The sequence below is a fragment of the Plectropomus leopardus genome, chromosome 15 (genome assembly GCF_026936395.1).
Source record: "Plectropomus leopardus strain MGB_pleo_1.0 chromosome 15, ASM2693639v1, whole genome shotgun sequence".
In the NCBI taxonomy this organism is placed as follows: Eukaryota; Metazoa; Chordata; class Actinopteri; order Perciformes; family Serranidae; genus Plectropomus; species Plectropomus leopardus.
Window position 1 is genome coordinate 8,089,442 of NC_142190.1, and position 11,866 is coordinate 8,101,307.

Sequence of the window (11,866 nt, forward strand, 5' to 3'; positions counted from 1 at the left end):
TGTTTTTTTTTAACAAAATTCTTTGCCATGGCGTGTCTCGGCACACTATTTCATGCAGTTTTGAGGTGTTTTAAGCTGTTTTTGGGACATGTCATATTTTGACATTTTTGCCTTACTATAGCCTTGCCTTTTCGGTCATTTTTTCAACATGCATTTTTTTGGTGTTTTTGGCTTTTCCCCCAAAATTCTTTGCCATGGCGTGTCTCTGCGGACTATTTTAGGCAGTTTTGAGGTGTTTTAAGCTGTTTTTGGGACATGTCATATTTTGACATTTTTGCCTTACTATAGCCTTGCCTTTTTGGTCATTTTTTTCAAAATGCAGAATTGTGGTGTTTTTGGTTGTTTTAACAAAATTCTTTGCCATGGCGTGTTTCGGCACGCTATTTCATGCAGTTTTGAGGTGTTTTAAGCTGTTTTTGGGACATGTCATATTTTGACATTTTTGCCTTACTATAGCCTTGCCTTTTCGGTCATTTTTTCAACATGCATTTTTTTGGTGTTTTTGGCTTTTCCCCCAAAATTCTTTGCCATGGCATGTCTCTGCGGACTATTTTAGGCAGTTTTGAGGTGTTTTAAGCTGTTTTTGGGACATGTCATATTTTGACATTTTTTGCCTTACTATAGTCTTGCCTTTTCGGTCATTTTTTTCAACATGCAGTATTGTGGTGTTTTTGGCTTTTTCCCGAAAATTCTTTGCCATGGCGTGTTTCGGTACCCTATTTTATGCAGTTTTGAGGTGTTTTAAGCTGTTTTTGGGACACGTCGTGTTTTATCATTTTTAGTCATACATAATAATATTAATACATTTCATTTATAAAGCACCTTTTCACAATCTCAAAGACATTGTATAATCGATAAAGACAAGTCAATTTTATTTATAGAGCCCATTATCATAAAACGTGTTTTGCCTCAGAGGGCAAGATAGAGCATTTAAAACGACAAACGCAAAAAGCAAAGAGCAAAAACAAAAAACAGAAAGAAAACATAGCAATACAACACAAGCATAAAAAACACACACACATCACAGTGACACTTTCAAACTTTTTTTAAAAGGGAGGAGTCTTCAGCAGCGATTTGAATGCAGATAAGTCAGTGCAGTTTCGAATGTTTTTGGGGAGTGAGTTCCAGAAGAAGGGAGCCGCGATGGAGAGGAGTCTGTTCCCCATACTATTCCCTTGCCTTTTTGGTCTTTTTTTCGGCATGTACTGTATGGTGATTTTGGCATTTTTAGCAACATTCTTTGCCATGGCGTGTCTCGACACGCTTTTCCATGCAGTTTTGAGGTGTTTTAAGCTGTTTTTGGGACATGTCATATTTTGACATTTTTGCCTTACTATAGTCTTGCCTTTTCGGTCATTTTTTCAACATGCAGTATTGTGGTGTTTTTGGCTTTTTCCCCAAGATTCTTTGCCATGGCATGTCTCAGAACGCTATTTTGTGCAATTTGAAGGTGTTTTAAGCTGTTTTTGGGACATGTCATATTTTGACATTTTTGCCTTACTATAGCCTTGCCTTTTCGGTCATTTTTTCAACATGCATTTTTATGGTGTTTTTGGTTGTTTTGACAAAATTCTTTGCCATGACGTGTTTCGGCACGCTTATTTCATGCAGTTTTGAGGTGTTTTAAGCTGTTTTTGGGACATGTCATATTTTGACATTTTTGCCTTACTATAGCCTTGCCTTTTTGGTCATTTTTTCAACATGCATTTTTATGGTGTTTTTGGCTTTTCCCCCAAAGTTCTTTGCCATGGCGTGTCTCTGCGGACTATTTTAGGCAGTTTTGAGGTGTTTTAAGCTGTTTTTGGGACATGTCATATTTTGACATTTTTTGCCTTACTATAGTCTTGCCTTTTCGGTCATTTTTTTCAACATGCAGTATTGTGGTGTTTTTGGCTTTTTCCCGAAAATTCTTTGCCATGGCGTGTTTCGGTACCCTATTTTATGCAGTTTTGAGGTGTTTTAAGCTGTTTTTGGGACACGTCGTGTTTTATCATTTTTAGTCATACATAATAATATTAATACATTTCATTTATAAAGCACCTTTTCACAATCTCAAAGACATTGTATAATCGATAAAGACAAGTCAATTTTATTTATAGAGCCCATTATCATAAAACGTGTTTTGCCTCAGAGGGCAAGATAGAGCATTTAAAACGACAAACGCAAAAAGCAAAGAGCAAAAACAAAAAACAGAAAGAAAACATAGCAATACAACACAAGCATAAAAAACACACACATCACAGTGACACTTTCAAACTTTTTTTAAAGGGAGGAGTCTTCAGCAGCGATTTGAATGCAGATAAGTCAGTGCAGTTTCGAATGTTTTTGGGGAGTGAGTTCCAGAAGAAGGGAGCCGCGATGGAGAGGAGTCTGTTCCCCATACTATTCCCTTGCCTTTTTGGTCTTTTTTTCGGCATGTACTGTATGGTGATTTTGGCATTTTGAGCAACATTCTTTGCCATGGCGTGTCTCGACACGCTTTTCCATGCAGTTTTGAGGTGTTTTAAGCTGTTTTTGGGACATGTCATATTTTGACATTTTTGCCTTACTATAGCCTTGCCTTTTCGGTAATTTTTTCAACATGCATTTTTATGGTGTTTTTGGTTGTTTTGACAAAATTCTTTGCCATGACGTGTTTCGGCACGCTATTTTAGGCAGTTTTGAGGTGTTTTAAGCTGTTTTTGGGACATGTCATATTTTGACATTTTTGCCTTACTATAGCCTTGCCTTTTTGGTCATTTTTTCAACATGCATTTTTATGTTGTTTTTGGTTTTTTTCACAAAATTCTTTGCCATGGCGTGTTTCGGCACGCCATTTTATGTAGTTTTGAGGTGTTTTAAGCTGTTTTGGGACATGTCATATTTTGACATTTTTGCCTTACTATAGCCTTGCCTTTTGGTCATTTTTTCAAAATGCAGAATTATGGTGTTTTTGGTTATTTTAATAAAATTCTTTTGCCATGGCGTGTTTCACGCTATTTCATGCAGTTTTGAGGTGTTTTAAGCTGTTTTTGGGACATGTCATATTTTGACATTTTGCCTTACTATAGCCTTGCCTTTTTGGTCATTTTTCAACATGCATTTTATGGTGTTTTGGTAGTTTTAACAAAATTCTTTTCCATGGCGTGTTTCGGCACGCTATTTCATGCAGTTTTGAGGTATTTTCAGCTGTTTTTGGGACATGTCATATTTTGACATTTTTGCCTTACTATAGCCTTGCCTCTTTGGTCATTTTTTCAACATGCATTTTTATGGTGTTTTTGGTAGTTTTAACAAAATTCTTTGCCATGGCGTGTTTCGGCACGCTATTTTATGCAGTTTTGAGGTGTTTTAAGCTGTTTTTGGGACATGTCATATTTTGACATTTTTGCCTTACTATAGCCTTGCCTTTTTGGTCAGTTTTTCAACATGCAGAATTATGGTGTTTTTGGTTGTTTTAACAAAATTCTTTGCCATGGCGTGTCTCGGCACGCTATTTTATGCAGTTTTGAGGTGTTTTAAGCTGTTTTTGGGACATGTCATATTTTGACATTTTTGCCTTACTATAGCCTTGCCTTTTGGTCATTTTTTCAAAATGCAGAATTGTGGTGTTTTGGTTGTTTTAACAAAATTCTTTGCCATGGCGTGTTTCAACCACGCTATTTTATGCAGTTTTGAGGTGTTTGAAGCTGTTTTTGGGACATGTCATATTTTGACATTTTTGCCTTACTATAGCCTTGCCTTTTTGGTCATTTTTTTCAAAATGCAGCATTTTAGTGTTTTGGTTGTTTTAACAAAATTCTTTGCCATGGCGTGTTTGCACGCCATTTTATGTAGTTTTGAGGTGTTTTAAGCTGTTTTTGGGACATGTCATATTTTGACATTTTTGCCTTACTATAGCCTTGCCTTTTTGGTCATTTTTTCTACATGCATTTTTATGATGTTTTTGGCTTTTCCCCCAAAATTCTTTGCCATGGCGTGTTTCGGCACGCTATTTTATGCAGTTTTGAGGTGTTTTAAGCTGTTTTTGGGACATGTCATATTTTGACATTTTTGCCTTACTATAGCCTTGCCTTTTTGGTCATTTTTTTTCAAAATGCAGATTTGTGGTGTTTTTGGTTATTTTAATAAAATTCTTTGCCATGGCGTGTTTCGGCACGCTATTTCATGCAGTTTTGAGGTGTTTTAAGCTGTTTTTGGGACATGTCATATTTTGACATTTTTGCCTTACTATAGCCTTGCCTTTTTGGTCATTTTTTCAACATGCATTTTTATGGTGTTTTTGGTAGTTTTAACAAAATTCTTTGCCATGGCGTGTCTCGACACGCTTTTCCATGCAGTTTTGAGGTGTTTTAAGCTGTTTTTAGGACATGTCATATTTTGACATTTTTGCCTTACTATAGCCTTGCCTTTTTGGTCATTTTTTCTACATGCATTTTTATGATGTTTTTGGTTGTTTTAACAAAATTCTTTGCCATGGCGTGTTTCGGCACGCTATTTTATGCAGTTTTGAGGTGTTTTAAGCTGTTTTTGGGACATGTCATATTTTGACATTTTTGCCTTACTATAGCCTTGCCTTTTTGGTCATTTTTTTCAAAATGCAGAATTGTGGTGTTTTTGGTTATTTTAATAAAATTCTTTGCCATGGCGTGTTTCGGCACGCTATTTCATGCAGTTTTGAGGTGTTTTAAGCTGTTTTTGGGACATGTCATATTTTGACATTTTTGCCTTACTATAGACTTGCCTTTTTGGTCATTTTTCAACATGCATTTTTATGGTGTTTTTGGTTGTTTTCACAAAATTCTTTGCCATGGCATGTCTCTGCAGACTATTTTATGCAGTTTTGAGGTGTTTTAAGCTGTTTTTGGGACATGTCATATTTTGACATTTTTGCCTTACTATAGCCTTGCCTTTTTGGTCATTTTTTTCAAAATGCAGAATTGTGGTGTTTTTGGTTGTTTTAACAAAATTCTTTGCCATGGCGTGTTTCGGCACGCTATTTTATGCAGTTTTGAGGTGTTTTAAGCTGTTTTTGGGACATGTCATATTTTGACATTTTTGCCTTACTATAGCCTTGCCTTTTGGTCATTTTTCAAAATGCATTTTTATGGTGTTTTTGGTTGTTTTAACAAAATTCTTTGCCATGGCGTGTTTGATGCACGCTATTTTATGCAGTTTTGAGGTGTTTTAAGCTGTTTTTGGGACATGTCATATTTTGACATTTTTGCCTTACTATAGCCTTGCCTTTTTGGTCATTTTTTCAACATGCATTTTTATGGTGTTTTTGGTAGTTTTAACACAATTCTTTGCCATGGCGTGTTTCGGCACGCTATTTTATGCAGTTTTGAGGTGTTTTAAGCTGTTTTTGGGACATGTCATATTTTGACATTTTGCCTTACTATAGCCTTGCCTTTTTGGTCATTTTTTTCAAAATGCAGAATTGTGGTGTTTTTGTTTGTTTTAACAAAATTCTTTGCCATGGCGTGTCTCGGCACGCTATTTTATGCAGTTTTGAGGTGTTTTAAGCTGTTTTTGGGACATGTCATATTTTGACATTTTTGCCTTACTATAGCCTTGCCTTTTTGGTCATTTTTTCAACATGCATTTTTATGGTGTTTTTGGTTGTTTTAACAAAATTCTTTGCCATGGCGTGTTTGACACGCCATTTTATGTAGTTTTCAGGTGTTTTAAGCTGTTTTTGGGACATGTCATATTTTGACATTTTTGCCTTACTATAGCCTTGCCTTTTTGGTCATTTTTTTCAAAATGCAGAATTGTGGTGTTTTTGGTTGTTTTAACAAAATTCTTTGCCATGGCGTGTTTCGGCACGCTATTTTATGCAGTTTTGAGGTGTTTTAAGCTGTTTTTGGGACATGTCATATTTTGACATTTTTGCCTTACTATAGCCTTGCCTTTTGGTCATTTTTCAACATGCATTTTTATGGTGTTTTTGGTAGTTTTAACAAAATTCTTTGCCATGGCGTGTTTCGCACGCTATTTTATGCAGTTTTGAGGTGTTTTAAGCTGTTTTTGGGACATGTCATATTTTGACATTTTGCCTTACTATAGCCTTGCCTTTTGGTCATTTTTTCAACATGCATTTTATGGTGTTTTGGTAGTTTTAACAAAATTCTTTGCCATGGCGTGTTTCGTCACGCTATTTTATGCAGTTTTGAGGTGTTTTAAGCTGTTTTTGGGACATGTCATATTTTGACATTTTTGCCTTACTATAGCCTTGCCTTTTTGGTCATTTTTTCAACATGCATTTTTGTGGTGTTTTTGGCTTTTCCCCCAAAATTCTTTGCCATGGCGTGTTTCGGCACGCCATTTTATGTAGTTTTCAGGTGTTTTAAGCTGTTTTTGGGACATGTCATATTTTGACATTTTTGCCTTACTATAGCCTTGCCTTTTCGGTCATTTTTTCAACATGCATTTTTATGGTGTTTTTGGTTGTTTTGACAATATTCTTTGCCATGGCGTGTTTATTGCACGCTATTTTATGCAGTTTTGAGGTGTTTTAAGCTGTTTTTGGGACATGTCATATTTTGACATGTTTGCCTTACTATAGCCTTGCCTTTTGGTCATTTTTTCAACATGCATTTTTATGGTGTTTTTGGTAGTTTTAACAAAATTCTTTTGCCATGGCGTGTTTGATGCACGCTATTTTATGCAGTTTTGAGGTGTTTTAAGCTGTTTTTGGGACATGTCATATTTTGACATTTTTGCCTTACTATAGCCTTGCCTTTTGGTCATTTTTTCAACATGCATTTTATGGTGTTTTTGGTAGTTTTAACAAAATTCTTTGCCATGGCGTGTTTCGGCACGCTATTTTATGCAGTTTTGAGGTGTTTTAAGCTGTTTTTGGGACATGTCATATTTTGACATTTTTGCCTTACTATAGCCTTGCCTTTTTGGTCATTTTTTCAACATGCATTTTTATGGTGTTTTTGGCTTTTCCCCCAAAATTCTTTGCCATGGCGTGTTTCGGCACGCCATTTTATGTAGTTTTGAGGTGTTTTAAGCTGTTTTTGGGACATGTCATATTTTGACATTTTTGCCTTACTATAGCCTTGCCTCTTTGGTCATTTTTTCAACATGCATTTTTATGGTGTTTTTGGTAGTTTTAACAAAATTCTTTGCCATGGCGTGTTTCGGCACGCTATTTTATGCAGTTTTGAGGTGTTTTAAGCTGTTTTTGGGACATGTCATATTTTGACATTTTTGCCTTACTATAGCCTTGCCTTTTGGTCATTTTTTCAACATGCATTTTATGGTGTTTTTGGTAGTTTTAACAAAATTCTTTGCCATGGCGTGTTTGATGCACGCTATTTTATGCAGTTTTGAGGTGTTTTAAGCTGTTTTTGGGACATGTCATATTTTGACATTTTGCCTTACTATAGCCTTGCCTTTTTGGTCATTTTTTCAACATGCATTTTTATGGTGTTTTTGGTAGTTTTAACAAAATTCTTTGCCATGGCGTGTTTCGGCACGCTATTTTATGCAGTTTTGAGGTGTTTTAAGCTGTTTTTGGGACATGTCATATTTTGACATTTTTGCCTTACTATAGCCTTGCCTTTTCGGTCATTTTTTCAACATGCATTTTTATGATGTTTTTGGCTTTTTCCCCAAAATTCTTTGCCATGGCGTGTTTCGGCACGCTATTTTATGCAGTTTTGAGGTGTTTTAAGCTGTTTTTGGGACATGTCATATTTTGACATTTTTGCCTTACTATAGCCTTGCCTTTTTGGTCATTTTTTTCAAAATGCAGAATTGTGGTGTTTTTGGTTGTTTTAACAAAATTCTTTGCCATGACGTGTTTCGGCACGCTATTTTATGCAGTTTTGAGGTGTTTTAAGCTGTTTTTGGGACATGTCATATTTTGACATTTTTGCCTTACTATAGCCTTGCCTTTTTGGTCATTTTTTTCAAAATGCAGAATTGTGGTGTTTTTGGTTGTTTTAACAAAATTCTTTGCCATGGCGTGTTTCGGCACGCTATTTCATGCAGTTTTGAGGTGTTTTAAGCTGTTTTTGGGACATGTCATATTTTGACATTTTTGCCTTACTATAGCCTTGCCTTTTTGGTCAATTTTTCAACATGCATTTTTATGGTGTTTTTGGTTGTTTTAACAAAATTCTTTGCCATGGCGTGTCTCTGCAGACTATTTTAGGCAGTTTTGAGGTGTTTTAAGCTGTTTTTGGGACATGTCATATTTTGACATTTTTTGCCTTACTATAGTCTTGCCTTTTCGGTCATTTTTTTCAACATGCAGTATTGTGGTGTTTTTGGCTTTTTCCCGAAAATTCTTTGCCATGGCGTGTTTCGGTACCCTATTTTATGCAGTTTTGAGGTGTTTTAAGCTGTTTTTGGGACACGTCGTGTTTTGTCATTTTTAGTCATACATAATAATATTAATACATTTCATTTATAAAGCACCTTTTCACAAACTCAAAGACATTGTATAATCGATAAAGACAAGTCAATTTTATTTATAGAGCCCATTATCATAAAACATGTTTTGCCTCAGAGGGCAAGATAGAGCATTTAAAACGACAAACACAAAAAGCAAAAAGGCAAAAACAAAAAACAGAAAGAAAACATAGCAATACAACACAAGCATAAAAAACACACACACATCACAGTGACACTTTCAAACTTTTTTTAAAAGGGAGGAGTCTTCAGCAGCGATTTGAATGCAGATAAGTCAGTGCAGTTTCGAATGTTTTTGGGGAGTGAGTTCCAGAAGAAGGGAGCCACGATGGAGAGGAGTCTGTTCCCCATACTATTCCCTTGCCTTTTTGGTCTTTTTTTCGGCATGTACTGTATGGTGATTTTGGCATTTTTAGCAACATTCTTTGCCATGGCGTGTCTCGACACGCTTTTCCATGCAGTTTTGAGGAGTTTTAAGCTGTTTTTAGGACATGTCATATTTTGACATTTTTGCCTTACTATAGCCTTGCCTTTTTGGTCATTTTTTCTACATGCATTTTTATGATGTTTTTGGCTTTTTAACAAAATTCTTTGCCATGGCGTGTTTCGCACGCCTATTTTATGCAGTTTTGAGGTGTTTTAAGCTGTTTTTGGGACATGTCATATTTTGACATTTTTGCCTTACTATAGCCTTGCCTTTTTGGTCATTTTTTTCAAAATGCAGAATTGTGGTGTTTTTGGTTGTTTTAACAAAATTCTTTGCCATGGCGTGTTTCGGCACGCTATTTTATGCAGTTTTGAGGTGTTTTAAGCTGTTTTTGGGACATGTCATATTTTGACATTTTTGCCTTACTATAGCCTTGCCTTTTTGGTCATTTTTTCAACATGCATTTTTATGGTGTTTTTGGTAGTTTTAACAAAATTCTTTGCCATGGCGTGTTTCGGCACGCTATTTTATGCAGTTTTGAGGTGTTTGAAGCTGTTTTTGGGACATGTCATATTTTGACATTTTTGCCTTACTATAGCCTTGCCTTTTTGGTCATTTTTTCAACATGCATTTTATGGTGTTTTGGTTGTTTTAACAAAATTCTTTGCCATGGCGTGTTTGCACGCTATTTTATGCAGTTTTGAGGTGTTTTAAGCTGTTTTTGGGACATGTCATATTTTGACATTTTGCCTTACTATAGCCTTGCCTTTTTGGTCATTTTTTCAACATGCATTTTATGGTGTTTTTGGTAGTTTTAACAAAATTCTTTGCCATGGCGTGTTTCGCACGCTATTTTATGCAGTTTTGAGGTGTTTTAAGCTGTTTTTGGGACATGTCATATTTTGACATTTTTGCCTTACTATAGCCTTGCCTTTTGGTCATTTTTCAACATGCATTTTTATGATGTTTTTGGCTTTTTCCCCAAAATTCTTTGCCATGGCGTGTTTCGGCACGCTATTTTATGCAGTTTTGAGGTGTTTTAAGCTGTTTTTGGGACATGTCATATTTTGACATTTTTGCCTTACTATAGCCTTGCCTTTTTGGTCATTTTTTTCAAAATGCAGAATTGTGGTGTTTTTGGTTGTTTTAACAAAATTCTTTGCCATGGCGTGTTTCGGCACGCTATTTTATGCAGTTTTGAGGTGTTTTAAGCTGTTTTTGGGACATGTCATATTTTGACATTTTGCCTTACTATAGCCTTGCCTTTTGGTCATTTTTCAACATGCATTTTATGGTGTTTTTGGTTGTTTTAACAAAATTCTTTGCCATGGCGTGTTTGATGCACGCTATTTTATGCAGTTTTGAGGTGTTTTAAGCTGTTTTTGGGACATGTCATATTTTGACATTTTGCCTTACTATAGCCTTGCCTTTTGGTCATTTTTCAACATGCATTTTTATGGTGTTTTTGGTAGTTTTAACAAAATTCTTTGCCATGGCGTGTTTGACACGCTATTTTATGCAGTTTTGAGGTGTTTTAAGCTGTTTTTGGGACATGTCATATTTTGACATTTTTGCCTTACTATAGCCTTGCCTTTTTGGTCATTTTTTCAACATGCAGAATTATGGTGTTTTGGTTGTTTTAACAAAATTCTTTGCCATGGCGTGTTTCGGCACGCTATTTTATGCAGTTTTGAGGTGTTTTAAGCTGTTTTTGGGACATGTCATATTTTGACATTTTTGCCTTACTATAGCCTTGCCTTTTTGGTCATTTTTTCAACATGCATTTTTATGGTGTTTTTGGTTGTTTTAACAAAATTCGTTGCCATGGCGTGTTTGACACGCTATTTTATGCAGTTTTGAGGTGTTTTAAGCTGTTTTTGGGACATGTCATATTTTGACATTTTTGCCTTACTATAGCCTTGCCTTTTTGGTCATTTTTTTCAAAATGCAGAATTGTGGTGTTTTTGGTTGTTTTAACAAAATTCTTTGCCATGGCGTGTTTCGGCACGCTATTTTATGCAGTTTTGAGGTGTTTTAAGCTGTTTTTGGGACATGTCATATTTTGACATTTTTGCCTTACTATAGCCTTGCCTTTTGGTCATTTTTCAACATGCATTTTATGGTGTTTTTGGTAGTTTTAACAAAATTCTTTGCCATGGCGTGTTTCGCACGCTATTTTATGCAGTTTTGAGGTGTTTTAAGCTGTTTTTGGGACATGTCATATTTTGACATTTTTGCCTTACTATAGCCTTGCCTTTTCGGTCATTTTTCAACATGCATTTTTATGGTGTTTTTGGTAGTTTTAACAAAATTCTTTGCCATGGCGTGTTTCGGTACGCTATTTTATGCAGTTTTGAGGTGTTTTAAGCTGTTTTTGGGACATGTCATATTTTGACATTTTTGCCTTACTATAGCCTTGCCTTTTGGTCATTTTTCAACATGCATTTTTATGGTGTTTTTGGTTGTTTTAACAAAATTCTTTGCCATGGCGTGTTTCGGCACGCTATTTTATGCAGTTTTGAGGTGTTTTAAGCTGTTTTTGGGACATGTCATATTTTGACATTTTTGCCTTACTATAGCCTTGCCTTTTTGGTCATTTTTTTCAAAATGCAGAATTGTGGTGTTTTTGGTTGTTTTAACAAAATTCTTTGCCATGGCGTGTCTCGGCACGCTATTTTATGCAGTTTTGAGGTGTTTTAAGCTGTTTTTGGGACATGTCATATTTTGGCATTTTTGCCTTACTATAGCCTTGCCTTTTGGTCATTTTTTCAACATGCATTTTTATGGTGTTTTTGGTAGTTTTAACAAAATTCTTTTGCCATGGCGTGTTTGATGCACGCTATTTTATGCAGTTTTGAGGTGTTTTAAGCTGTTTTTGGGACATGTCATATTTTGACATTTTTGCCTTACTATATCCTTGCCTTTTTGGTCATTTTTGCAACATGCATTTTTATGGTGTTTTTGGTAGTTTTAACAAAATTCTTTGCCATGGCGTGTTTCGGCACGCTAGTTTATGCAGTTTTGAGGTGT